The 25,478-nt window shown below is 41.8% G+C and overlaps 1 protein-coding gene across 1 annotated transcript in view; it reads left to right on the forward strand.

Moving 5' to 3' along the window:
* Positions 1–464: 464 nt before the first annotated feature.
* The window catches only part of LOC121928488 (myelin basic protein), a 143,556-nt gene continuing 118,542 nt past the window's right edge, over positions 465–25,478 (forward strand). Inside the window, exon 1 of the mRNA XM_042463267.1 lies at positions 465–812. The gene's annotated coding sequence lies outside the window, so the exon portion shown is untranslated. The remainder of the gene's footprint in view (positions 813–25,478) is intronic.

Here is a 25,478-nt window from a genome sequence, read left to right on the forward strand (position 1 = left end):
AATAATAATAATAATAATAATAATAATAATAATAATAATAATAATAATAAATAATAATAATCAATATGTATTTATATCCCGCCTCTTCCGTTTTGGTTTATACAAGGTAATAAAAACAACAGAAAGCCCTGAAACCCCCAACCCTGAAGCTCCCTCCCAAAAATATAAGTTTACAATAATAAAATACATAGCAATAACATCAAAAGTATTTATTTATTTATGTATGTATTTATTATGCGAGCCCCCAAAGGAAGGGCTATGGGGGTTGGGCAAGAGCCCTGAAGCCCTGAATGGAGACCCAGGGGAAGGGGTCGAGAGGGGCAGGTGTGGAGGCTTGCTGTCTTCCTCCTTCCTGGTTCTCGACTGAGGCAGGGAAGAGGGAGGCAGAGATGGAGGCAGGCGGAGCCCCACCGTCGGGGCCAAGGTGCGGCGGGAGGAGCCGCCTCTGAGGCGGGGAAGACGGAGGCCCCAGCAGCTGGAGGGAGGCTGGTCTCCCCCTTGGCCCTGTGTCAGCCCTCCAGGAAGAGGGACTGGAGAAGGAAGCCACCTTCCAGCGCACCTGCTCCTCCTCAGAGCGAGACCAGAGGCTCGCTTTCCCTGCTGCTGCCTCCCATTCGCAAGCGTTGGCTCTCCTTCTCTGTCAGCGACCAGCAGCAGCAGCAGCACCTGGGCTTCCCCGCCCCTGGCCTGGGCTGGGCTTCTCCCCTCTGGCCCCTCTTGGATGCCCCAGACCCCAGCCTCCTCCGCAGAGACCCCCAACAAGGCACCCAGAGAGGGCTTTTGTCTCCTGAAACTGGGCGGAAGGGAGCCAGGTGAGTGAAGAGGGCGGGGGTTAGTGGGCCCTTCCCCAGGTCCTCCTTTTCCCGGACGCAGCCCTCCAGGTCTCCAGCCTCCTCCATTTTGAGCCTGAGCACAAGAAGCGGGGGGTTCTCGCTGGGTTTGGAGCCTTTTGTGGCTGGCATTGTCTCCCCCCCCCCCCCCCCCGACACACAGATATATTTGAATGGCCCTCCATTTTGGAGCTGCCTCGCCCTCCTTTGGGGGCCCTCTTTGAAGGAGGAAGGGGAAAGGGGGCCAGGGGGGCTTTTGTGGGCCAAAGGCAGAGGCTTTGTGGAGAGAGAGAGAGAGAGAGATTTTTAATGTGTGTGTGAAGAGAGGCAGGGAACGCTGTGGGGACAACGGAAGGGCAGGTACAGAAGAGAACACATTGCCTCTGTGTGTGTTTGTGCGTGTACTGTGTGTGTGTGTTTTGGCCGAGCAATGCAAGAAGGCGGCTCCAGGGTGAAGGTGAGGGGCAGCCCTTGCCTTCCCGCCTCTTTCCCCCTTGGCTAGCCTTTCCCTTCCTCAGAGATAGGTTTTGGAGAGCAAGGGATGGGCAGGAGTAGGTGTGTGTGTGTGTGTTTGTGTGTGTCCCGTTTGAGGTTGACAGCTCCTGCCCCACACACCTGGGAGGGGAAGGGCTTGGCTTTGGGTTGTAGAGAGGGAGGGCAGAGGCCCCGATCCAAGGTGGTCAGATGGTCCTCACCGCAAAGGAGGATGAGATCCACGCACAATGGAGGACAGGACCAAAGAGAAGATCCAAGCACTCATTCCATTCATGCTTCTTAGTCAAGCTCTGAATGGAGGACATTTGGATACTCCTCCTGGACCAGAAGGTTAAAATATTGGGCAGGTCACCCTGCCCCCGTTCCTTATCTCTTGTTGCTTACCTACTCAAGTAATGGATGGAGTGTTTTGTAGAAGAGGAGGGGTGGCTCAGGGATGTAGCCAGGATTTTAGGAAGGGGCGGGGGTCCAGACTAATTGCCACCATTATAATGGGGCTTGAGCGCGGCAGCGGCGCAGCAGCACACACCATTCATTTTTCTAATGGAAGGGGGGTCCGGACCCCAAGAACCCCCCCCCCCTTGGCTACATCCCTGGCTGGCTGAGGGGAAGGCTGCATCTACACTGCACAATTCATGGGGTTTGACACTTCCTTAAGGGCCATGTCTCAGTGCCACAGGACTCTGGGATTTGTAGTTTGGCAAGACCCTTACCCTTCTCTGTCACATGGCAGTCTCTGGTGGCACAGTAAACTACTTATCCCAGGATACCGTAGGATGGAGCCGTGGCAGTTTGAGGAGTGTTGTACTGCATTAATTCTGCAGTGTGGGATGCAGCCTAAAAGTTGGCTCAGTTTTGGTGATGTCTCAAGTACCATATATAGGCGGGTTATAGACCGCCGCTTTGAGGCGGTCTGCCGCCACTGCAGTTTGCTCCGTAAGGGAGCCATCGCAGCCACACCGCGCGGCTCCCTTGCGGAGCAAAAAAGAAGCTCCATAATGGAGCTTCTTTCTGCAGTGCCCTAATGACATCGCGAGGCGCCGCTGGCGCACTCGCAACGTCATTAGCGCCGCGACACATCTGGACGCTATGCATCCAATACGTAAAGATGTCGCCGGCCGTGTGGAACGGCCGGCACCATATTGTACAGACAGAGTCCATATTAGAGCCAGGGGCGTCTAGAAGAGACGCCTCTTTTTTAAAATGGGACGTCCTGCAGACGTCCCAAGTGCTGGTCTGTAACCGGCCATAGACTGCCAAAAATACATATTGAATATGTATTAGGGTTAGGAAGGAGCGGTGCTTCTGCACCCCCCTAACTCTAATACGTATTCAATACGTACAATATGGTGGCGGCCGTTCCACACGGCCGCCGCCATATTGACGTAACGGATGCTCTGCGTCCACACATGGCGCACCGGAAGTGACGCTGCGAGTGCGCCCTTTGGCACTTGCGGTGCCTCTTCCAGGGCCCAAGAAGGAGCGCAATTTCCACGCTCCTTCCTCTGAGTGTCCAGGAGCCCTGCGGTGTGGCAGCTGCGGCTCCCGGACGCCGCAAGCGGCGGCGGCAGGACAGTGCTGTTTCTCAGCGGTATGTAACCCGCCATAGGGAGATAATAATAGCTAGAGGTTGCACTATTTGTCCCAGAGGACAGGAAGGCCTAAATTGTCGTGATAGTCTCGATTAAGAGTAAATTCATTGAATCATCTGGATTTGCTGAGCTGTTGACTTACTGTGAAGTCAAAGGCTTTCATGGCTGGCATCCAGAGTTTTCTGTGGGTTTTTCAGGCTATATGGCCATGTTCTAGAAGAGTTTATTCCTGACGTTTCATCAGCATCTGTGGCTGAAAACCCCACAAAAAACTATGTTGACTTACTATTCAGCAGTTGATTCGGTGGGCCTACTCTAGTTGGAACTAAGCAACAGAAGGCCAACCATGAAGTGTTGGCCCCAAAGATGTTCTGGGATACTAAGAGCTTGCATATTCCTCACCTTGACCAAGCTCAGTTGGTCTAGTCAAGAATATAATTTTAACTGTTGTTAAATTATGTCAGTTGTGTTTCTAACTCAGGTTGAATCCTACCCTCAACCAAAATTTGGTATTTGAGAAGAAATGGGTTTCTTCTGGCTTTGAAGCTGCATCAGGTATAGACAACACAAGGGCCCTCCAAATGTTGTAAGGCCATGCCTCCTATCATCCCCTGCATATCTAGTTAGGCAATAGATGGTGGGGTTTGCAGTCCATGTAAGATCTAGAATGTTGCCCTAACTTGCAAACACAAACATATATAATAATAACAATAACAATAACATGCTCATTTGGGTGGTGGGCAGATATCCTTGCACACTGCCTTTGCGGGGCTTGGTGGAACACCTTGGACGCTTGAGTGACAGGTAGTGAGGCATCTTGCTTGTGAGTCGGTTGAACATTTTGGTACACCTTTCTTCACCAAGTGTTTGAACTTGGGAACAAGTGCTGTGGTTGCTGCCAGGGCTGGTTTGTCACAGTTGCTGAAGGGCATAGCAGTCATGCCAGCTCATTTATGAAATGGTTCTCTGCATGGAGCAGCGCAGGCCTACGTGGATTGTTTAATTGCTTGGCTTGGCCTTCGCTCAGCTCCTTCCTGACAGTTGCAATATGCTGATATTTTTATCCATCACCGCATACTGGGGGATTCATTCCTGCTTCAGAGTGATTATAAGTTAAATGGAGCAGAATAAGGTAGAATTAAATAAATCATCATGCTTTGAAAGATACGAGTTTCCCAACTCTTGCACATGTTAGCGAGATTGAAAATGAACACAGCCATAATTTTAGATCCCAAGACTGAATGTAGTGCTACTTCACTGAGAGCATTTCAGCTGTTTACGGGGTTTTATTGTTTAAACAATTGTTTGTTTTAGAATGTCTTTATTTTACTGGGTTGCTTTTTTGTAAGCTCTCTGGGAAGATACAAGTAGTTTAAAGAAGTAAGTGCCCATGATAAGAGTGTTTTGTATTTGGTTTGCTGTTGCCATGCTGTTTGGGGAAATATTTACAAACTAAAAGACAGTTTGGAAAACATGGTAACCTTTGAGTCATTTTGAGATCTCTTCTCCTCCTTCTTTTTAGCTGGAAGCCTACAGTACTTAGCACAGTACTCTTGCAGTTTTGAAACTGAAAGGCCAATTCATGTCAATGATAGAAATCAAAGAGTAAAATATTGCTTACTATTCTACTCCAAGATGGTTATTATGAGCACAGTCAATTTGGGCTGCAATAACGTGACCATTTACCAGGAAGTTAAGTATTCACTGAACTCAATGAGACTTCCTTTTGATTAGACAGATTTTAGGACAGGCCAAAGCTGATTTCTGAAATTAATTACTGCTAATCTAATAATTATTGAACACAAATGTATGTGGTTTCACCCAAGGCTTTGTTTAGAATCAGATAATTTGATTGCTTTTCAAAACCAGAAAGTAAGGAGTGTAAAGGTTATGGAATAGTCACACAATAGTTAAGCCAAAGTATATGTAATCGAAATAACCACATATTATTTGCCTACCTACACAGATTTTGAAATTATTATTATTATTATTATTACTAGACTAAAATTATTATTCTTAAGACAACAGCTCCCACAATCCCCCAGCCACATGGTCATATAAATATGACACCAAATAAGTAAATAAATCAATATTATTGCAGTTAAAGATTCAACTATAAAAGAACTGTAGATCAGTGCTTATTAGGATACTAGTGTGAGGAACTGCCATTGTTTTCCCTCCGTTGTGCCAAGTTATTATTTCTTATATGCCTTTTCTGATTTATGGCAACCATAAGGCAAACCTATCACCCAAGATCACCCAGTGGGTTTCCATGGACTAGCAGGAAATCAGACCCTAATTTTCAGAGTCGTAGCTCAACGTTCAAACCAAACTACACCACACTGCCTCTCCAGTATTATAGCAGTGTGATATTTGTGCCCATTGGTTACAGTTGTTTCTTTCTTTCCTGGAAATAGTATACGGGCCAGAAACCAAATAGCTTGTGGACCAACACCAGTATAGGGACCACCGCTCAGTAGCACTGCTGTAGATAATTTTAATCTTGTAGCCATTAAAGTGGATTCTCTCTTTCTCTCTCCCAGGGCCTATACAGACCGACACTTTGTGCCGGACTGTGGGTGGAGTCAGGGTGCAGCGTCCTCACACTGGATGCCCTAACTCTGCCCCCATGGTACCATTTTGGCACACACCAGTGCATATGGCGCATGCCATCATGACGTGTCTCCAGTGCTGCATCCACATGATGCAGCACTGAGGGGGTGTCATAAAGGTGTGCCACCATGGCTATGGCACCCCTTGGAGGGCGCAAAAAGGAGCTGTTTTTTGTGGCTCCTTGTTGTGCTCTCCAGAGGCCAGATTGGGCCCACGGCGTGAGGTTGCTGCAGCCCCGTCTGTCCAGTAAAGGGGCAGCTGCATGCCGCGCCTTGGGGCATTCTGGAGAGCCCCTCAGAATGATCACAGGGTTGTAGGTTACCCTGCACGATTTAGAGTTCCTACTTTTGTTTCCAGAAGACTGTAGAGTTATAACCTTCACTTCATATTAAGACTAAGGCATGTGCATAGAGCAGATTTGAAATTGATCAGATGAGAAGACTGTTCTGAATAGTGGGAACCAACATGGTGCAATGGTTTGAATGTTGAACTAGGGCTCCAGAAGCCCTGGGTTCCAATCCCCACTCAGCCATGGAAAGCCACTGCGTGATCTCAGGCAAGTCACATTCTCAGCCTCAGACAAATCCTGTGATAGGTTGCCTTAGAGTCTCCATCAGTCGGAAATGAATTTAAGGCACACAGCAACAACATTCTGAGGGGCACACTGTTCAGTTGCAGTTAGGAGGCAGCCATAGCTCAGTGGACAACCATATATGCACAGTAAGAAACAGGTAAATTCTCTGTCATCCTTTTCGCCTTCCCCACATAGGTTTGGGAAAGTCTCATGCCTGCATCCATAGAGATGCGGTAGGCATCTCCCTGCTACTCATTGGTATAGTTAAGCAATGCAAATTGGTTAGTGGGCTGGTAGAAAGCATTCTTCTGTACAGTTTGTGGTTGTGGGCAAATTGGCATCTGCCTTGCTGCAAGAAACAGGTGCTTTGAGCATTCAGTTTGAGGAAGTCTCCATGCTATAGGGGTTTATTGGGAACAAGCCTCAAGGATTTTCTAATGCATTTCTAGCTGACCTCCTGTGGCCCAGCTACACATTTACTTTGCTGAGCACAGCTAGAGTACAAGAGGTTTCCCTATAAATGATGATAATGAGAGAACATTTTAATGGTTTAGAAAGCCTGTCCCAAGGGTGGGTGTAGTGGGCTGTGCCTCTGCTGCCAAGCAAATGGGCTTGGGAGTCATTGTTATCATAATGGCCAAATATTGAGCAGTGGTGTGAAAGAGCTTGAATTATTGACCTTGTTGGATCCTTTTTGCTTTGGTTTTGCAGTTTAAAGTTTGGAAAAGGCATGAAGACTGAGAACAGATGAGGTGATGAATTTGGCTCTGTTGCTTACTTCCTTGCAGAGTTCTCATTACTGTACTGTTAGGATGGAGATGGATCATGCTGTCACACTTTTATTTTCTTTGTTTACATCTGCACTATATAACCTTTGGGATGCTGTCTTCCATCAACTTCACCTGGTAGGGTTGCACATCAGCCCAAGGACTCCCCATATGTCCAGTGATGGGGATTTGAATTTTACCATCACCAAAGAATAAGTCTGGATAGCATTGGGGGGCAGTTCTGTCATTGGCTACGAGGGGATGCTGTACTCTAGCAGCAAAAGGGCTGGCATGCTTCTCTGCTGCATACCATTGGCACAGCAACTTCGGCTGCTGACAGTGGGATGTCAGTTGAATCCATCAAGAGGCTGGACAGGTGGAAATTTGGAGCCTTTTCTGGCTATGTTTGGCCACATATGGACTCTTGTTCTGGGCTTTAGGTTGGGTTCGATTTCTCGGGTTGGCGGAAGGTGTTCCTGCCTGGAACAGCCTTTTGTGGAGGTAGCATAGGTCATGGATCTGGTGGGTTGCATAGCACTGGATTGGGAGTCTTTTGTGACCCAGGAGCACTGAGGGCATGCAGTGTGGCCATTGCGGGGGCCACATCAATTCAGCAGCTCCCGGTGACTAGGGGCTTAATAGCAAACATGCGATCGACTGGTTGCATGTCTTATTGAGGGCGCTTTTCGTGGCCCCTATATCATCCCAAAGCTTGGCTGTGACCAAGCAAATTGGTTCATTGACGAATCAGGGGTTGGGTGATGATCCAGATCCAGACCTCATGCTTTGGGCCAACCCTACCCCTGTGCTGTTTGGTTAATAAAGTTGTGGCCTTTCTTCCAATTTGGTGTCTTGGTCTTTTGTGGCAGCCTCCCTCCTCAGCAAAGCTTATGGTATAGCAGTAATGAGTGCCAGTGTGGGGTATCAAAAACACTTGGAGGCATGCAGAACTACAGCCAGTTCTAGAGCAGGATAGTTGGCAACCTTATTTCTGTTGAAAGCCACATGCCTTTGCAGGACACCTGTTGAGGGTCATATGTTGGTAGTGGGTAACATAGAGATCACTTTTTTACATATATCTTTCTGTCAGCTTCTCTCTCTTTCCTCCTTAATAATAATAATAATAATAATAATAATAATAATAATAATAATATTTATTTCTATACCGCCCTATGGCAAACCAATCCGGGCGGTTGACAAAAATAAAATATAAAATATAACAATTAAAAACACTTTATCCCTCCCCCCCCCTTAAGACAGTATTAAACAGTATAACATATTAAAAACACAATATCAAAGCATAAAAACAACAATTAAAAACTCTAAACTAAAAACCCTGATATCCCTCTGTTGATCCTCAACCATCTCTAAGATGGGGCCACGGGAGGAATGAGGGAAACAGGGAACCTGGGCCGGGATGGTTAATCTGGAAAGGCCTGCCGGAAGAGATCCGTCTTGACTGCTTTTTTAAAGCTGTCTAATGATGTTATCTGACGGATCTCATCTGGCAGGTCATTCCAGAGTTTCCCTGTCTTTTCTGAGTTATGAGGGATGGAATAAATCATTCACACCAAGGGCATGAACAAGTTGCAGGTTAGTGATTTTTTTGAAAATCAGACAGTAGTCTGACAGTTATCTATGGTCCAAAGTTGGTAGTTGCTCACTTCTGGCCTACCTAGTAATGGAAGATACACCAATAAGCAACAAGCTGGAAAATAAAATGATTCAGGTCCAGCTTATCTGAAGGACCATATTCTCCCACACCAATCTGCCCATGTTTTTGAGATCTTTTGGGGAGGCCTCTCTCTCTCTCTCTCTCTCTCGATGTGTGTGTGTGCATGTTTCACCATCCTGACAGCTAATCTGGGGAAATATGGGAAAGGGTCTTCTCAGTGACTGTTCCCAGACTCTGAAATTCCTATTTCCAAGAAGGTAGACTGGCACCCTCCTTACTGTTTTTCCATAAGCAAATGAAGATTTTCTTGTTCAGCATGCCTTTGATGACCATTTGCTATGGGAGAATGGGCCTCAGATATTGGGCTGTGTTTTCTTGTTGTGTGCTTTCAAGTTTTTTCCAACTTAGGGTGACACTAAAGTGACTCTGTGATGGAGTTTTCTTGGCGAGTTTCTTTACAGGAGGTTTGCCATTACCATCCTCAGAGGCTGAGTGAATGGGACTTTCCCAAGGTCACCCAGTGAGTTTACATGGCTGAGTCGAGATTTGAACCCTGGTCTACGGAATCAGTCCAATGCTTAAACCACTGCACCATCCTGGCTCTCAGTTTCTAGTGGCTGCTTTCTTTTAAATGGCTTATGTTTTTAAAAGATTCTAATTCTTTGATTATTTAATTACTTTTTTAAAATTTTTGTGTTTGTTTTAACTGTTGTAAGCCTCCTTGAATTCCAAACTGGGGTAAAAACAGGATATAACGATAATAATAACCCATGCATTTAAGGTATTGCTGGCCACTGTAATAATATACCTTGAAGAAGCATTGTGACTCATCAATGAAAGCTCACAGAGGACACTTGTCTTGACTGTAGGACATATTGATTGGCATTGCTGAATGGATAGAAAAAAACCATGCAACTGACCACTTCAGACTGAATTCTAAAATGGCCTCAAAGTGGTGAATAAAGCAACTAGTAGTGGCCTATTATAGTTCTTAGAAGTAATGACTTCCATGACCTCAGTGCTAAAGAAGAATTCTAATTGTCACCTTTCAAAGTACTTCAACATCACTTGAGTGAGTAATGGAGAAGTAATGAAGAGAACATTAGCAGTGATGCTGCAGATGTGGGTAGTATACTTGTCTGTACGGATACCTTCGAGGTGTTTGTCACAGGGATCTGCTCTTAAAAACTGTGTTCCTGTAATATTCCTATATTTTGAACTAACATTAATTCATGACTAAACTCCACCATAGTATAGCTCTAATGATGCTTCCTGGCAACATCAGTAAAACTGTGTCAGATGATAATAGCCTGCAAAAAGTATAGTGGGGAAGATGACAATGCATGAAGGAAATACTGTTTCTACAGATATTGCCCAGATCTACCATAGAGAGGGAATCCGCCACAGAGAGGGAATCTGCCACACTGTTTGTTGATAAGGAAACACATCTTTAATAGCTGTATAATTGGAGGATTTTATTTATTTTTTATTTTTTTGCTGGACTAGCTTTCCAAGAAAGTTAGAAAAAATTGAGATCTCGTTTTTGGTACTCTGTTGTTGTCCCTTTAAGCTTACTGTGATGTAAGCTGAGCCTGTCATAGTGTTTTCTTGGCAAGATTTATTCAGAGGAGGTTTGCCATGGCTTTCCTCCAATCTAACCTACAGCACCTGATTATTATTGGTTGAGTCCCTTATCCTAAATGCTTGGGACCTGAGGAGTTTTGGGTTTTGGATGGGTGTTTTGTTTGTTTGCTTGTTTTTTGATTTTGAAATATTTTTTTAAAAATGATGAGATATTTTGGAGATGGGACCCAACAAAACATGAAATTTATTTTTATTTCATATGGTATACTGTACAACTTAAACACATAGCCTGAAGGTATTTTTATACACAATATTTTGAATAATTTTATGAATGAAACAAAGTTTGTGTAAACTGAACCATCTGAAAGCAAAGGTGACATTATCTCAGCCACCCATGTGAACAATATTGGATTTTGGAGTATTTTGAAATTGGGAATTCTGGATAAGAGAGACTCAGCCTGCATGTTATTAAAGGTATAACCTTCCATACAGTTGGTCACTGAGTGTTTCTGTGTTTCTACATTTCAGGGCCAAACTATATAGTGTTATTTGTGGAGTATGTGTTTCAAAACTAATTGCTAGTGTAGTAGGGCCCATTTCAACCTAGGAGCATAGGAAGGGGGAGTTTAACTTTTTTTTGCCATGAACCCATGCCAAAATTATCAAGTGGGTGCTGTCTGCTTATTTGCCTTGAAAGGAAAGTTCTTATTGGCACCAGTTGAAGCTTTCTTTCTAGTGAAAATAGCTGGCACTGGGAGGTCTGATTGGGACCATGGTGAGGGTGAATGCTAAAGCCCCTACCCTGCATTTAGAGTCACAGTCCATTTCTTTACTATCACCTGTAGCCAGCTGTTTGCTAAGATGCAATAAATATAAGGCATTATGTTAGTTCACAGACTTGATCTTGTATCATTTTGTGTCTGCCAGCTGAAACCATTTGTGGTTTTCCTCACCTAGCTTTAGTAAGTGGGGAAAGGAGCCAGAATGATTTTGCTGTAGTTGCGCCCAGTAAGTTGGCAGTTAGTATTGTATTTACTTACACTGTCAATAAGACTGATTCTCTGTTGGAATGACATTTATTTGGACCAGACAGCTCATTGAAGAGTGGAACTATTTAAATGGTTATTCCTAAAGAATTAATGTTGCTGTCTCAACACTGGTTGTTTTCACCCTGACGAACCTACTTTTCATTTAGTAGAAGGTTCACTGTGGTGTTGTATGGTTCAGAGTGTTAGATTCTATTGTGTTTGCGAAAGTTCTCAGAACAAATTTTAATGATTCTGTAAAAAAAAACTATGAAATTTAGGGTCCCACCATAACTCAAAAGCACATACACAGAGTTGCAAATTAGAGCTGTAGGAACTGCGTTCAAATGTTTTTTCTAGAGAGCACTTCTTGGATCAGATAGTTAGGTGACTTCATGTACAGTGGTATGTTCTTTTCATTTGTTGACCTTTGATTGTTGAATTCAAGCTCCACAGAGATACAGATAATGGAACATGTCTATCAAATAGGAAGAGTTTGTAGCAGAGACCTTCAGCAAGATTTTTCCTAGTACAAGGCAGATAGTAGAGGGTGTGCCTGGTGACAGCATTGTGTGTAACAGAATAGTGCACAGCTTTCTATTCAGATGTAAGTCCCTTTGAGTTCAACAGGAGACATTGCCAGATAAGTGCATATAAAGTTGCAGCCTAATTCATCATACCTAAATACAACACTTTTTACTCTATAAACATAAAAGGTACAGTGTAAGATTTTTTGTTATGTTTCTGCTCATGCTTGTATCATAGTATATCCATTCTGTGATATCTCAATTCCTTCTTTATTCAGAGTCTATTGAATTCTTTTCCTATTCAAGTCAGAGGCTGAGGTAGTTATTGCAGTTGTTGTTTGTTAGACAAATTCATATTGTGCTCTTGTTTGGTTCAACAATCAATTTGGTTCAAGGAATCTGGTGTTGTTTCTTATGTTGCAGAATATGTGAAAGTCTCAAGATCAATTGATGTTTGCCTTGAGCCTCGTCATTTCTTTTAGATCAGAGCTTCTATCGAGTGGACACTTGAGCACCAACAAGGGAATTATTCAATTCTGTCTAACCAGAACCCTTTCTTCAAGATAGTATAAACTGTTAGCAGCCCTAACCAACCAACTCCCTCTTACCCATTTTCTTATTATTTAAAAAATATGCCCCTACATCTTTGCATAGGCACTGAATCTGTGTAGCAGATGCAGAATGTACAGGTCTCCAGATGTTATTAATCTACAACGTCTGTATTACTGGATCTCTGGCAATTGTCGAACAACATATGTAGAACAACAGCTTTCTAACAGCTGTAGCTATCTGGAGGTTTGTAAATTAGGCAGGTCTTTATTGGCTCTTTGGAGCCAACAGCATGTTTTCCCTTTTCATTGTGGAATGTACCGTAATACTCTTTTATGTATCTAATGCTCAAAGTATATATAACCCAGTGCCCCATTTTAAGGTGGCTGTATGGTGCAGGGATAGATATTTTAAAATGTATATAAGGAAGGGAAGGAAACATACCACAACAGTCTTGCTGGTCAATGACCAAATAAATTTTATATATATATATATACCACAACAGCAAAAAGAGGGAATGGAAGAGCAAAGGATAAGAAGAGGTTATTGTGGACAAGAGTTATTGTTTGTGCATGCATGTAGGATAAAGGAAGGCTTTGCTAAGTGAAGACCTACCAAAGCAGCATCTTTTCAGGAAGCTTTAAAGGAAGAAAAAGAGATAGGTATCCTGCAGATAGCTGGCAAGCAGGTGAGAACGTGATGACCATCAGATGGCTTCTTATATTTTACAGCAGTTTCCTCCCATCGACCATCTTAACAAAGCTCATAATACATCATTGTCAAGAGTCGGCTCAGATTTCCACATTTCTATAACTTTGCTTAGTCTCCCCATCTGGAGCTCACACCCAAATGCAAATATGAGTAATGATCACACATTACTCATTGTGGGCATTAAATGCTGAAAAAATGTATTTTGTGATGAACTGACTTAGTATGTTGTCTTTGAAAGGCTTTAAGGAGCTATGAAATCCACAGGGCTGGGGAGCAGCTTTCCCTGACGTCACAGTACATAGGTTCCATATTGTTACCTGGCTCATTTTCCAATTATGTTAAGCCTCTTGCTTCTTGAAAAGTAATAGGTAGAACATTTGTATTCCTCCACATGTTGTCACCACCACCAAGATTGACTGACATTTTGATTGCTATTGCCACTGCTGCTACTTTGTTTATTTGGCAGCTTAATGAATGCCATGCTTTTCTCATTGTGTATGTTTGTATAATAACTATACTTACAAGGCACTGGATATTTAAATGAAAGCAAAATAAGAAAAATAGTATCTGGTGTGTGTGTGTGTGTAGGTGTGTGCATTCATGCATGTTTTTTCAGATACGAACATAAGCCCCCCCCCACCTTTCCAATGTTTTCTTTCCAAAATTTGGTCATATTTAATATTCTTATATTTGAAGGGGTAAAACAATTGGCTTTTTAAATACAGGTATATGGATATGTAACAGCTTGCAATATACTTGCCTGAGGGAAAGCTTTCTTTATGTGACTTTTTGTTAGCTTGTATTGGGTGTACTCTCTGTGGACGAAGGAAAAGGAGCAATGAAAAAATAAATGTCTACCTGCTGTGACTTTAGTGATATGCTGGCTTTTTTTTTCAATTGGAACAACTGGGACAGCTGCCAATATATTTGAGTAATCATTCTATCATAAAAGATATTAAATACTACTGCCTGCAGATGTCCCACACAGAGGTTGTTGTATAAGAATGACAGTCTTTTGTGAGGCTAGTATGTATCCTTTTGGGTGCTGGAATACTGGGACCAAAATCCACAGGCACTTTTGGTTATCTAGGGAAGAACAAATCCATCTCAAGGTTTATCACTGAAGTACATTGTTGATGCTACCTCTTCCATCTCAGCATTTTATTGCATATAATACGCATATATGTCCCCCATCTTATTGTCATGGTTAAGAGAGAAATTAGAAACAGAGATGGGATGGGTGGGAGGTAAGCAAAGTAATTACATGAATGAAACTGTAATTGCATGAGATGGTCTGGCACATCCTGAACGATAATTATGTAAACTCTGGTTGGAACGATTCAGATATAAAAAGTGGTTTAGGGGAGCAGGTTTTCATCAAGTTTCAAAGAACTAAAACATGTATCTTATGAAGTATCATATGAAACATGCAGGACCCTGAAACCTTTCAAAGAAAACAAAGCAAACTTTCTAGTAATTATCTCAGAAATAGACATTTTGCTGCTGGTCTTCTTCCTCCTCTTTATTCCCTTTTCTCTCTTCCGTTGCTGCTGTTGTTGAAAAGGCCAGGTCGTTTTAACATTGTGAAATGGGCAAAGTTATGTGAGAAGCATGGAGAGAGCTAAAAGGATTACAGTATATATCATTTGCTCCTGAACATTCCACCACCTCCTCCTCCTCATTATTATTTTTATCATTATTATTTTTATTTTTATTATTTCAGAAGCTATGCAGGCTTGGACCTGGTTAATAGAAGTCCACCAGGGAATACCAGAGATCTTCAGTTAGACTAGGCAAGAACCCTGCCTGAAACCCTGGAGAGCTGCAGGCAATCAGAGTTAACAATATTGGGCTGGATAGATCAACAAGGCAACTTCCTGTGTTCAAAAATAGATCTAGTTTGTGTGGCAAAGGCCTTGCTCATCAGCTCTTCAATCTGGTTTGAAACCTGAGCACTCTAGCCACAAACTGAATGATCTTCCTTCCTCATCATTCAGTTTTCTTTTGAGTCTCTTACTAAATAAACTGAAAATTCTGCATATAACATGAAGCCCCTTCACTGCGCACACATGACCAGGCTAAACAAATTTACTTTGGAACAGAAATTTGTACAACTTGAACAAACATAACTAATGGTAACCGATAGAGGCTCACAAGTGCAAGTACATTCAGAAGCAATTCCTCTATTATATTATTTTTGGTAAGATGCCAGTCTTTGTATTCTTCTCCATGAGCAGCACCTTTTGACTGATATTATAATATTCCAGCTATTATAATTATTTTAGAAGAAAATAGTATTTGCATGTGAAGCTGGTATCTGCTGGAACCTGTTAATGAACTAAAAGCTGTTCCTTGCTTCTTCATTATCTTGTACAATGGTAGCTTTTGGACAGTTTACCAAGAAGCTCATTAACCTACATTTTGGGAGTCCAGGCTAAAGGAAGGGAGTCAGTGACACACTTTTATCCTGTATTGACTTGAATATAAGCGTCCATCCTGTCAGTCAGGACATAGTCCATATCCCTGCTGATTTCTGCTAATTGGATACTGCAGTTGGTACAAAATATTAAATGGGAAGGTGAATGATAAAAAATCAAGAGTCCAATCAAATTAGAAGTGAGGTGGTTTATCTTTCTGTTTTCTTTCTGTTACACAAATGCTGTTACCAGGGCTGATCCCAGACATTCTGCTGCCCAAGGGAGAGCAGCAAATGGCAACCCCTTCCTTAAGTCAAAGTACATACGGTAGTTCCCAAGGCAAGCCAACTTGTTTTGGAGTCTGGGTCAGAAAATTCCCACATACTCTTTTCCCATCAATAAAAAATACAACACAATAATTTAGTATATGTGTGTGGGTTTTTGTGTATGCACGCCTGCCTTCAAGTCACCTGTCAACTTATTGATTTCACAGGGTTTTCCTAGGAAAGGTATGCCAGAGGTGGTTTTGCTAGTTTCTTCCTCTGAAATACAGCCTACAGTATTTGGTATTCATTGGTATTCATTGACAATCTCCCACCCAAGTACTAACCAGGGCAAACCCTACTTACATGGGATCAGACACAGACATAAACATACCAAATGCAAGTCTAGCAAGTCTAGATTTCACAATTTTCTCTGAGACAGTGTATTTCAGAAGCAGTATGAGTTGTTATTAAGGCTGAAAAAAAACAGGTGAAATGCTATTCTGATATTAAGTTTATTATTTTGATCAGAATTTCCTTCCTTTCACCTCCATGTCGTGTGAAAGACTCTGGCAGTTTTATTGAAAAAAGGCAAGCCATATTTAATAAAGGTGACATGAAACAGTGCAGAACTAGCAGAGATGTGAGACTGTCGCAAAAAGTTTAAGACTGGCTGTTGTCCGCCTTAGGATTCTCAGTGGTCTTTATATCATGTCTTTTGGAAGGGAGACAAATACAGATGGTTATCTATTGGCACTGCCTGCCCTGTTTTTCTCATTCTGTGTTAATTAATTTTCTGAGATGGTTTGTGCAACCTTTCACATCATACTTGCACAGCTAGGCTCTATTGCACAGAACAACCCTTAATACAAGTTCGGCATTCAGGATAAATAACATTTATTTGTCAACACTATGTAGATTTTCTAAAATCTCTAATCATGCTTGTGGTATTTTGTTTGTTTGAGCTATTTGTGTGAAGGTGGGTTCTGAAAACCCATGAATGTGATGAATGTAGTTTATCATTTATCATTCTCAAAGGGAAAGACAGGTGATCTGAATATTTCATGATTGATTCATGATCTCTTCTAAGGTATCTGCAAAATCCAGAGCTTCCAAAAGTTATTATCGTACTAGAAAATAGAAGTCCAAACAAATAACTTTTCACATTTTTGGGTAAATCTCTTTCAGGAACCTGTTTGTGATTGCTTGTTGCACGTTCAGAATTCTAATCTATGTATGTGTGGATATTCACACTATTTCCTGATATATACATAGGATAGTGAATTCACAGAGACATTATCTGATCGTTTTTCATTGGTGAAGTTGGAATTCTTTCCAATTTGTCTTCTGCTTTTAACACAGAAGACAAATATCAAATATCAATAGTGTGAAAGGGTAATGCCGGAATAAGGCTATATTGTTTAAAACCAGGTGTTCAAAATGTCAGAGATGAAAAGGGTACTGAGCAGCATTGGTTTTTAAAGTTTAAAACAGACTTTGCCATAGCCTAGAAATAAGTTTGACACTCGTACTATCAGAAAAGTGTTAATATGATGACTTGGCTACATTCCAACCTGATAATTATGTTCTGCCTACTTCAAATACTTCCCAGAGAACCAACAGAAAAGAATTATATCTATTTCCAGTTGGTAGGGGGGGAAACAACCAACCTCTTTAAAACATTTCTTGAATTTAATATTAAATTTTGATGGCATCTCTCCTCTCAATGAGTGTCTTAAGGCAGTAATGAACTGGAGGAGTAAAAACTTATTAAAACTGAATACATACAGAACGGAGGTACTCACAGTAAGGGCCCCTAATCCAGGTACTGAGATACATCAACCAGTCCTAGATATGTCACACTCCCCTCAAAGGACTGTGTTCGCAGTCTAGGGGTGCTCCTAGACCTGTCGCTTCAGATGAAAAATCAAGTAAATATGATGGTCAGGAGTGCTTATTATCAGCTTTGGCTGATATACCAGCTGCATCCTTTCCTGGAACGGGGGGACCTGGCAACTGTGCATCATGAGCTGATAACCTCACAACCCGACCTCTGCAATGCACTCTACATGGGGCTACCCATGTACCCAGTCCGGAAACTTCAGTTGGTTCAAAATATGGCAGCTAGTTTGGTCGCAGGTAAAACCAGAAATGACCATATTATACCTATTTTAAAATCACTTCACTGGCTGCCCATTAGTTTCTGGGCGCAGTATAAGGCGTTGTCCGGGAAAGCTGCCAGGAACACTGACCGTAGCTGATAACAGAGCCTTTAGTTTAGTGGAAGTAAAGCAGACCCTGCAAAGAAGCAGTCCAAGGGCAGGTCAAGAATACGAGCCGAAGTCAGGATTCCAGAGATTTCCAACGTTCCGAAAGTCAAGCCGAAGTCAGGATACTGGGAAACAGCGTAGTCAAACAGTCCAGGGTCAAAACAGCCAAGAGATAACGAAGTCCGGTCCGAGGTCAAGGTAACAAAGAATCTAGGTACTAGGAGCTAGTGCTAGCAGCAATCACGCCAGGGATCATGCAATAAACTCTAGCAACCAGCATTAGTCTCTCTCCCACTTAAGTAAGGGAAACTCTCCCTCGTGCCACCTGAGGCTGGTTAGCTAATTGCCTCTCGGCAATCCTCTGTGATCTGCGTCTGCAAACACTCTCGGCTCTTCTCTCTTTGTAAGAAGGCACCTGCAGGCAAGCTTCATCTCCAGAGTCACCACTAGGCAGTGGTACCGAAGGAAGCCTCTCTTTGGCACTAGGACCTGGTTGAACCTCCTCCTCTGAGGCTGGAGGATCACAGCTGGGACCTAGCAGGGCAGGAACAACACCTGGCGTTGCCTCAATCAGCTCTTGCTCTGGAGGAGGCTCATCCTCCTCCTCATCCTTCGAGAGCTGATCTTGGCTGGCCATGACAGGCGTTGGTTTTGACCTATAAAGCCCTTCATGGCTTGGGTCCAACTTATTTTAAGGATTGCCTTCTTCCGTACAATCAACCCCGCACCCTCAGGTCCTCTGGGAAGAATTTGTTACAACTGGTGAAGACCAGAACAGTTGCGGTGTCCCAGAGGACCTTTTCTGCAGACTATGGAACAGCCTGTCAGATGAGATCTGTCATACCAGCTCAAATCCACGTATAGCATGCCCGCGTATGATGCGGGCGCACTGTAATTACATATATGTTCATAATTAGAAGTCTTGGAGATGGGGCCCAGGTCTAAACACAAAATTCATTTATGTTTCATATACACCTTCTACACATAGCCTGAAGGTAGTTTTATGAAATATTTTAAATTTTGTACATGAAACAATGATGTTTATCACACTATGCTCTTAAAGAGCTACTATTCCAGTGTGACTCCTCTAGCAGCCTCCTGTTGCATGCTGGGATTGGCAGTTTTAAGGAGCTGAACTTCTCTGCCTGAGAATTCTAAATACCCCTCCTTAAAACTGCCAATCCCAGCATGCAACAGGAGGCAGCTAGAGGAGTCACACTGGAATAGTACCTCTTTAAGAGCTCGTCTGATAAACACCAATGTTTCTGTACACTGAATCATCAGAAAGCAAAGGTGTTTCAGAATTCTGGATAAGGGAGACTCAATCTGTACATGGTCATGTATAGCATAAGAGCTGAATGCAGAACTTCATTATGGCTCTCCTGTCACAAGTCTCAAGAGTCAACATGTCACTGCAGAATCTCCTGTCCTTTGCCATTCCATGGATGAAATGATGGGTTGGATAAACATCTGGCTGTGTTCCCATAGTCTCCCATGCAGAATTATTGTTGCATGTTCACATCTTCTGTTTAGATCCACTGGGGTCCTCTGTGGATGATGTCATTGGTTTCTGTCTGGCTATGGAAATGTGTGTGTGAAAGAGAGCAGGGGGGCTATCACAGCAAGATAATGAGTCCTGAGGAGGAGAGCTTTCATCCTTGTTGAGGGAGAAAGGGGATACCACCCTCCACAACAACTAAAAACAAACAAACAAAAACATGTGCAAGGAATTGTACTTGTGTATGTCATTAACATACACAAGACATGCAGTGGCTTAGCAATTAAGATGCTGACTCTGACAACCGCAGGGTTGGCAGATAGGCAATTCAAGACCCAAGTGATGTGTGGCAGAGTGAGCTCCCATCACTAGTTCCAGGTTCTGCCAACCTAGCAGTTCAAAAGCATGTAAAAGTACAAGTAGATAAATAGATAGTGCTTTTGGTAGGAGGGTAACAGTGTTCTGTGCACCTTGGCATTTAGTCATATTGGCCACATGACCACAAAGTTGTCTTTGACAATTATGGCTCTCTCAACTTAGTAAATGAGATGAGCACTGCCTCCTACACTCAGACACGACTTGACAATCACAGTCAAAGAGGAAACCTTTACCTTTATGTCATTAGCAGCATAGCATGTATGGCATTAACGGGATAACAGCTTTGGACTACTATGAAGATAAATGGTTCTCTTTCCTAAAAGAGATCCATCCCTCTCTATATTCAAAGTGACTCTTGTAAGATAGGTCAGGCAGACAGACTGCAGAGCTTGTAACAGTTACTTTTTGTATTACAGCTGCCAGAATGCCCCCAGTCAAGCACAGCCACAATGAGTGAGGGATTCTGCAAGTTGAAGTTCATTTCTCAGGTCCTGAGAAACCATAACTAAAAAACAGGAAAGGAAAATAGAATTTCACTTCCTGCTTGTTATTGTTTTTCTGACTTTAATTAAAAACTGTATTAGCAGAGCTCTTCTCTAAGAGAGAAACAAATCTGTGAGCAGAGAGCAATAAATCCCACTCACAGTCGCAGAAATAAGCTGATGGATTGTAAGCCTTGTGATGAGTACTGTACCAGCCTATGTAAATTACAGAAGGTAGAGAAAATGGTCAGAAGGGGAGGCTGAGGGAGGAAATTGCTAGCTCCAGATGGAGAACAATGCAGACTAGCTATGCCAGCTGGCATATGCAGCATGATCCTCAGGAGCTCTGGCTTAATGTCAGACATGACATGTTGTGCTTGAAAAAAAAATAAGATTGTATAATCTTCGGATAGCTGCTTTTCATACTCTAGTTACAGATTGCATAAGGTCACGCACTGTGCTTCATAGATGTATTTGTTGAAATGGGCATGACAACCATTTTGGTTGGAGATCACTTGTCCAAGGTTTAACAGCATTAGACATGTTATGTTTATGCTTCTGGTATTAGGAGCATATTAATGAATCCCCCCCCCCCCATTAATCACAGTTTAACTTATTTAGTTAATCAACAGAAAAAAATGTCTTCTGCTTAGAGTAAAACATTCATCACCTCCAGAAGCCATTTGAGAAAACAAACACGAATATCTGTGGATTTTCCTGTCTTTTCAAAATAGAATTTTTAATGTTATTTTTCATTTCATTTATTTTATTTTAAATTTTATTTAATGCATTTTTTCCTTTTCTGTCCTGCTAATTCAGAGTAATAATCTAGTCCAGTTATTCTTAGACTTTTTACCCTTGTCACCTTCTTTACATCTACGTGCAGATCTTACACACACCCCTGCTTGACATAATAGATGAATTTAAAAAATTGTTTGGTTGCGTATTTTCATTCAAATACTGTATTCATGTATATTAATATTTTAATAGTTCATACGGAAATATCATTCAAATTAGAATAGTTTCATTTAAATAAAATGCAATACTTAACATGTTTAAATTTTACACATACTGTCTCATACACGCAGATATGTACACACTCAGTCATGCCCTTTCATTCTTTAACTCACACACATACTCATTTATTATCTCACACACAGTCACACAGAAGCATTCATTCTCTTGTGTATATGTGAGACAGAAATAGTTTGGGGAGCAGAGGAGAAGGGGGGATGAGGGTCTCCAAGTCTCACCACTCCCTTGAGCAACTCTTTTGCCCCTCCAGGTGGTCCTGCCCCACAGTTTGGAAACCATTTATCTGGCCTTATATATAGAAATTTAGCTACATTTTTTGAGTACGGCCCTTCATAGATGGCATCTCTGGACTAAACCCAGCCTCTAATCTACAGCAGACCCATGAAATTTACTCATTTGTAATTTACAGTTTACACAAGTGTTGATAGACTGCTCAGGAACTGACTCTAGTTGGCACTAACAGTTGAATTTAGGCCATGTTTTATATTGTTTCCAAATTGTAAACGGGCATTTCTGGAATAAACCAACCAATATGTTTCAAGAAAAAAACATGCAGTTGAATTAACTTTACCAGGATAACATCAATTAAGCTCAGAACTAGATTAGATCTACTGAGTCAGCTCCTGAGCAGTAAATCAACACTTGTGCACACTCTAAATTACACATGTGTAAATTCTGTTCACTTTGTGTCCCAGAGTCCTATGCAGTCAGGGTGAAACTTAATATTACAATAAACATTTAGAAATGCTTCTGCAAATGATGCCCCTCCCTGCCCCTGCACATTGCTCAGTCATAACAAGGGAGAAATTAAATATTTTAGTATTGAACTTTCCAAGCAAATATTGCATTCTAGACAGGATTTGAAAGAGGGAACAGCTTTAAATTGCATACTCTTTCCAAATTCTGTCCCCTTCTCTTGCTTCACTGCAAATATTTGTTTGCAGAACTGCATTACTAGGCAGTTTCATACAAAATGAGGAAGTGGCAGTAGGTCTATTGATGTTTTTCCAGTTCTTAATTCATACAAATAAAATCCATCAACGCGTCTTTCAACAAGTCCTTAGGCACAGTAAACCTAGCAGAACTCAAAACGATCCATCACATTAAGGATACAGCTCTGTGCCAAGCTCCAAGCAGCTGTTTCCAGGGACTGGTTGTAAATGGTCACATTCTCCCCCTACCGCACAATTCTGTTAGATCAATTTAAGACCAGTAGATTTGGATTATCTTTGGCAAGCTGAAGTGAAGCTGAAGGTGTTGGTGTCCTTTCTGTAAGAATAGTCAAAACATAGAAGGTGAAGCTTTTAATTCAATGTGCTGGCCTTTGTTATCTGATTGTTTTGAGCATCAAGTGCCACCCTCTTTGACAGCATAGACTAAAATGGGGGAAGTAAATGACTTCAGCTTCACTTCATATGTTAACAGGTTGGGAGGGCTGAATGAAAAATAGACAGAAATCTACATTATGCATTTTAAGGGACTCGGTGAAAACACATTTGAAAGGCTTCAGTCAAAACAAATCTCAATCCCACGTGTTTTTGGCATAAACCAGATGGAACTAAGTGGCTTATCTGAATCACACTGTGGAAAAAGGAAGTGCATCAAGGAGGTGTGACTTTGCATAGATACCAAGCAATTAAATGTTCTCACTCAATACAGCAAACAGGAACTTGTGTAGTTAGTGTTAGTCTGACATTTTTGTAAAAGTCAATTAAAAAACATTTAGTGTAATTATTATTCCATAACAAATGCAATGAATTGTTGTGTAGGAATACTATGTGAAAACAAATTGAGAAGCATTTTAATTGGCTAACAAGTTGTGTATGAATAAATAATCAAGAGAGTATTTGTTTACTGATAAATGGACAGTGAATAATAATAGTTAACTACAAAGTGGTTATTTCCTGGGAAACCAAGGATTAAATTAGGGGAACTTGTATCTTAAGAATAGAAAATATCTGTCATTAATTTCTCAATTTCCCAGTCAGTGTTCTTGTACTGTTACCATTTTTCTATTAGGTTGCATTGCTTTAGTTTCTACACAGAAATTTATCTATCGTTTGGATTTTGTTTCATTTTGTTTATTTTTATTCCAGAGCAAAATTTTATCCTCTGCTTTTCAATCTGTGCAGTCTGTTACACATTTTTTTGCATTCACAGAAGTGAGTTATGTGCATTTTTAGTCTTGCATCTTGTGACTACGTACTTTAACATGCATTTTTTGAAATTCATTTCAAGCCTTGCAAATGTATAGATTTTTGAGACAATCTGTGCCATTTCACTGCCTGTCTTGGGAGGTTATGAAATCAGTATTTTCATTAAGAAATGCTATACAGGGCTAAGAACACATGTAGAATTCCCATGGCAAAGCGAATATTTAGTTCAGCCTCTTGTTTCCTACAGGGCTTGTCTACATGGTTGTTGTTGTTGTTGTTGTTGTTGTATGCCTTCAAATCATTTCCATCTTTCAGCAACCCTAAAACAAACATGGGGTTTCGTAGCAAGTTTCTTCAGGAGGGGTTTGCCATTGGCATCCTCTGAAACTCAGAGAATGTGACTTGCCCAAGTCACCCAGTGAGCTGGGATTCAAACTCTTGCCTCTAGACTCATGGTCCAACACTCAAACCAATACACCACACTGGCTCTGTATCTATAAATGCCAAATCCCCCCCCCCCCCCGGTTTCTGTGTGCTGTTTATATTACACAGACCCAAAATCCTGAATTGGATTGTGGCTGTTTACACAATGTCTGCACCCAATTTGGGGGTTTCCACCCCTTGTCCCACATTAAAAGACTTACGGTATCTTTTCATCTAGGTTTTCCACGAGCATCCCAGCCTAGTTGCTCTGCAGGCACAAGTCTCTCAGAGTGGCTCATGCTCACTGTGTAAGTGCTGGTGAGCTTGCAGAGACCATATGGGAAGACAGCCACCCATCACTCGCAGAAAACCCACAGCAGGTAAGGGGAGGTTCGGGGGGGAATTCAGGTCCAGAAAATTCTGGGGAAAGCCTAGAGTATTCTAGCAAATGTAGATGAGCTCCTAGTGGTCAGTTGGATGTCTCTTGAGTTGTATGGACTCTCGTAAAGGGTTGGTTGCTTCTCCTTTCCTGGCCTAATTCAAGATTTTGGTTTTTACCTTTAAAGCTTTAAACCACCATCTGAGAGAATACCTTTCACTTTATGAAGTTATCTAGAATTTAGGATCTTTAGGTGACTCCTTCTTGAGAGCATCATAAGGTATGGAATTCTGATGGATGGGCATGAGTGAGAGGGCTGTGTCTCTATTGCTCCCTGACTGTGGATTGTGTTCCTTTCAGAGTTGTGAAACTGTTCTACTCTTACTGCTTTTCAGACAGGTGTCTGGACTTGTAAACTTTTTTTCTTGTGGTTGTTTGAATGGTATTTACTGAGCTACATTTAGATGCCTGTTAGCCACTTACAGCTCCCTTTTTTGGATGGGAATGAATATATATCCCAGATTTCCTCCATGAAGGAAACATGTACAGTATTGCAATATTTATTTCAAGATGGATCAGAAGGAAAAGATTATGACCTTCCTAAGACCATTCATTTACTTTGTGGCTGACAGAATTTAAACCCAGATTTTACTGTCTGAAGTTTAGTACTCTGTCAACACTGGCTGTCAAATATTTTTTCTTTGTCTTTCCCCCACACCCAAAATGTTTAAGGTTAACAACTGAGCTGTATAGTAGCCTAAGCTGAAAGATTGACTTTCCAATTAGTATATGGGAAATGAAGGAATGGTAATTCTGCAGTATTAGCGTATAACCTTCTCAGTTTTGAAAAGAAATGTTTAGTAAATTGTTCTGCAGACAGGTATTTCCAACCATTTGGGAAATGGTGCAATGTTATAAGTATGAAACAATCTATCATGCAATCATATGAAATGTTAGTATTTTGGAAAGTGTTAGTACAGTAAGAGCTCTCAGTTGGAGCAGAGGCTAGAACTGCTTGCTAAATATTTGCATATCCATAACAAGGTAACTTGGACATATACATGTTTCATATACACCTTATGCGTGTAGCCTGAAAGACCAGTGATTGTGAATCTTTTAGAGACTGAGTGCCCAAACTCAGTGCCTTTCCTGTCCTGGATGTCACCTGGTACCGGGGGGGAGAGATTTCAGGGGGGCAAGACTTGTACCTTCCAGTGGGCGGTACTTCAAAGAGA

This window comes from Sceloporus undulatus, chromosome 4, assembly GCF_019175285.1.
Source record: "Sceloporus undulatus isolate JIND9_A2432 ecotype Alabama chromosome 4, SceUnd_v1.1, whole genome shotgun sequence".
In the NCBI taxonomy this organism is placed as follows: Eukaryota; Metazoa; Chordata; class Lepidosauria; order Squamata; family Phrynosomatidae; genus Sceloporus; species Sceloporus undulatus.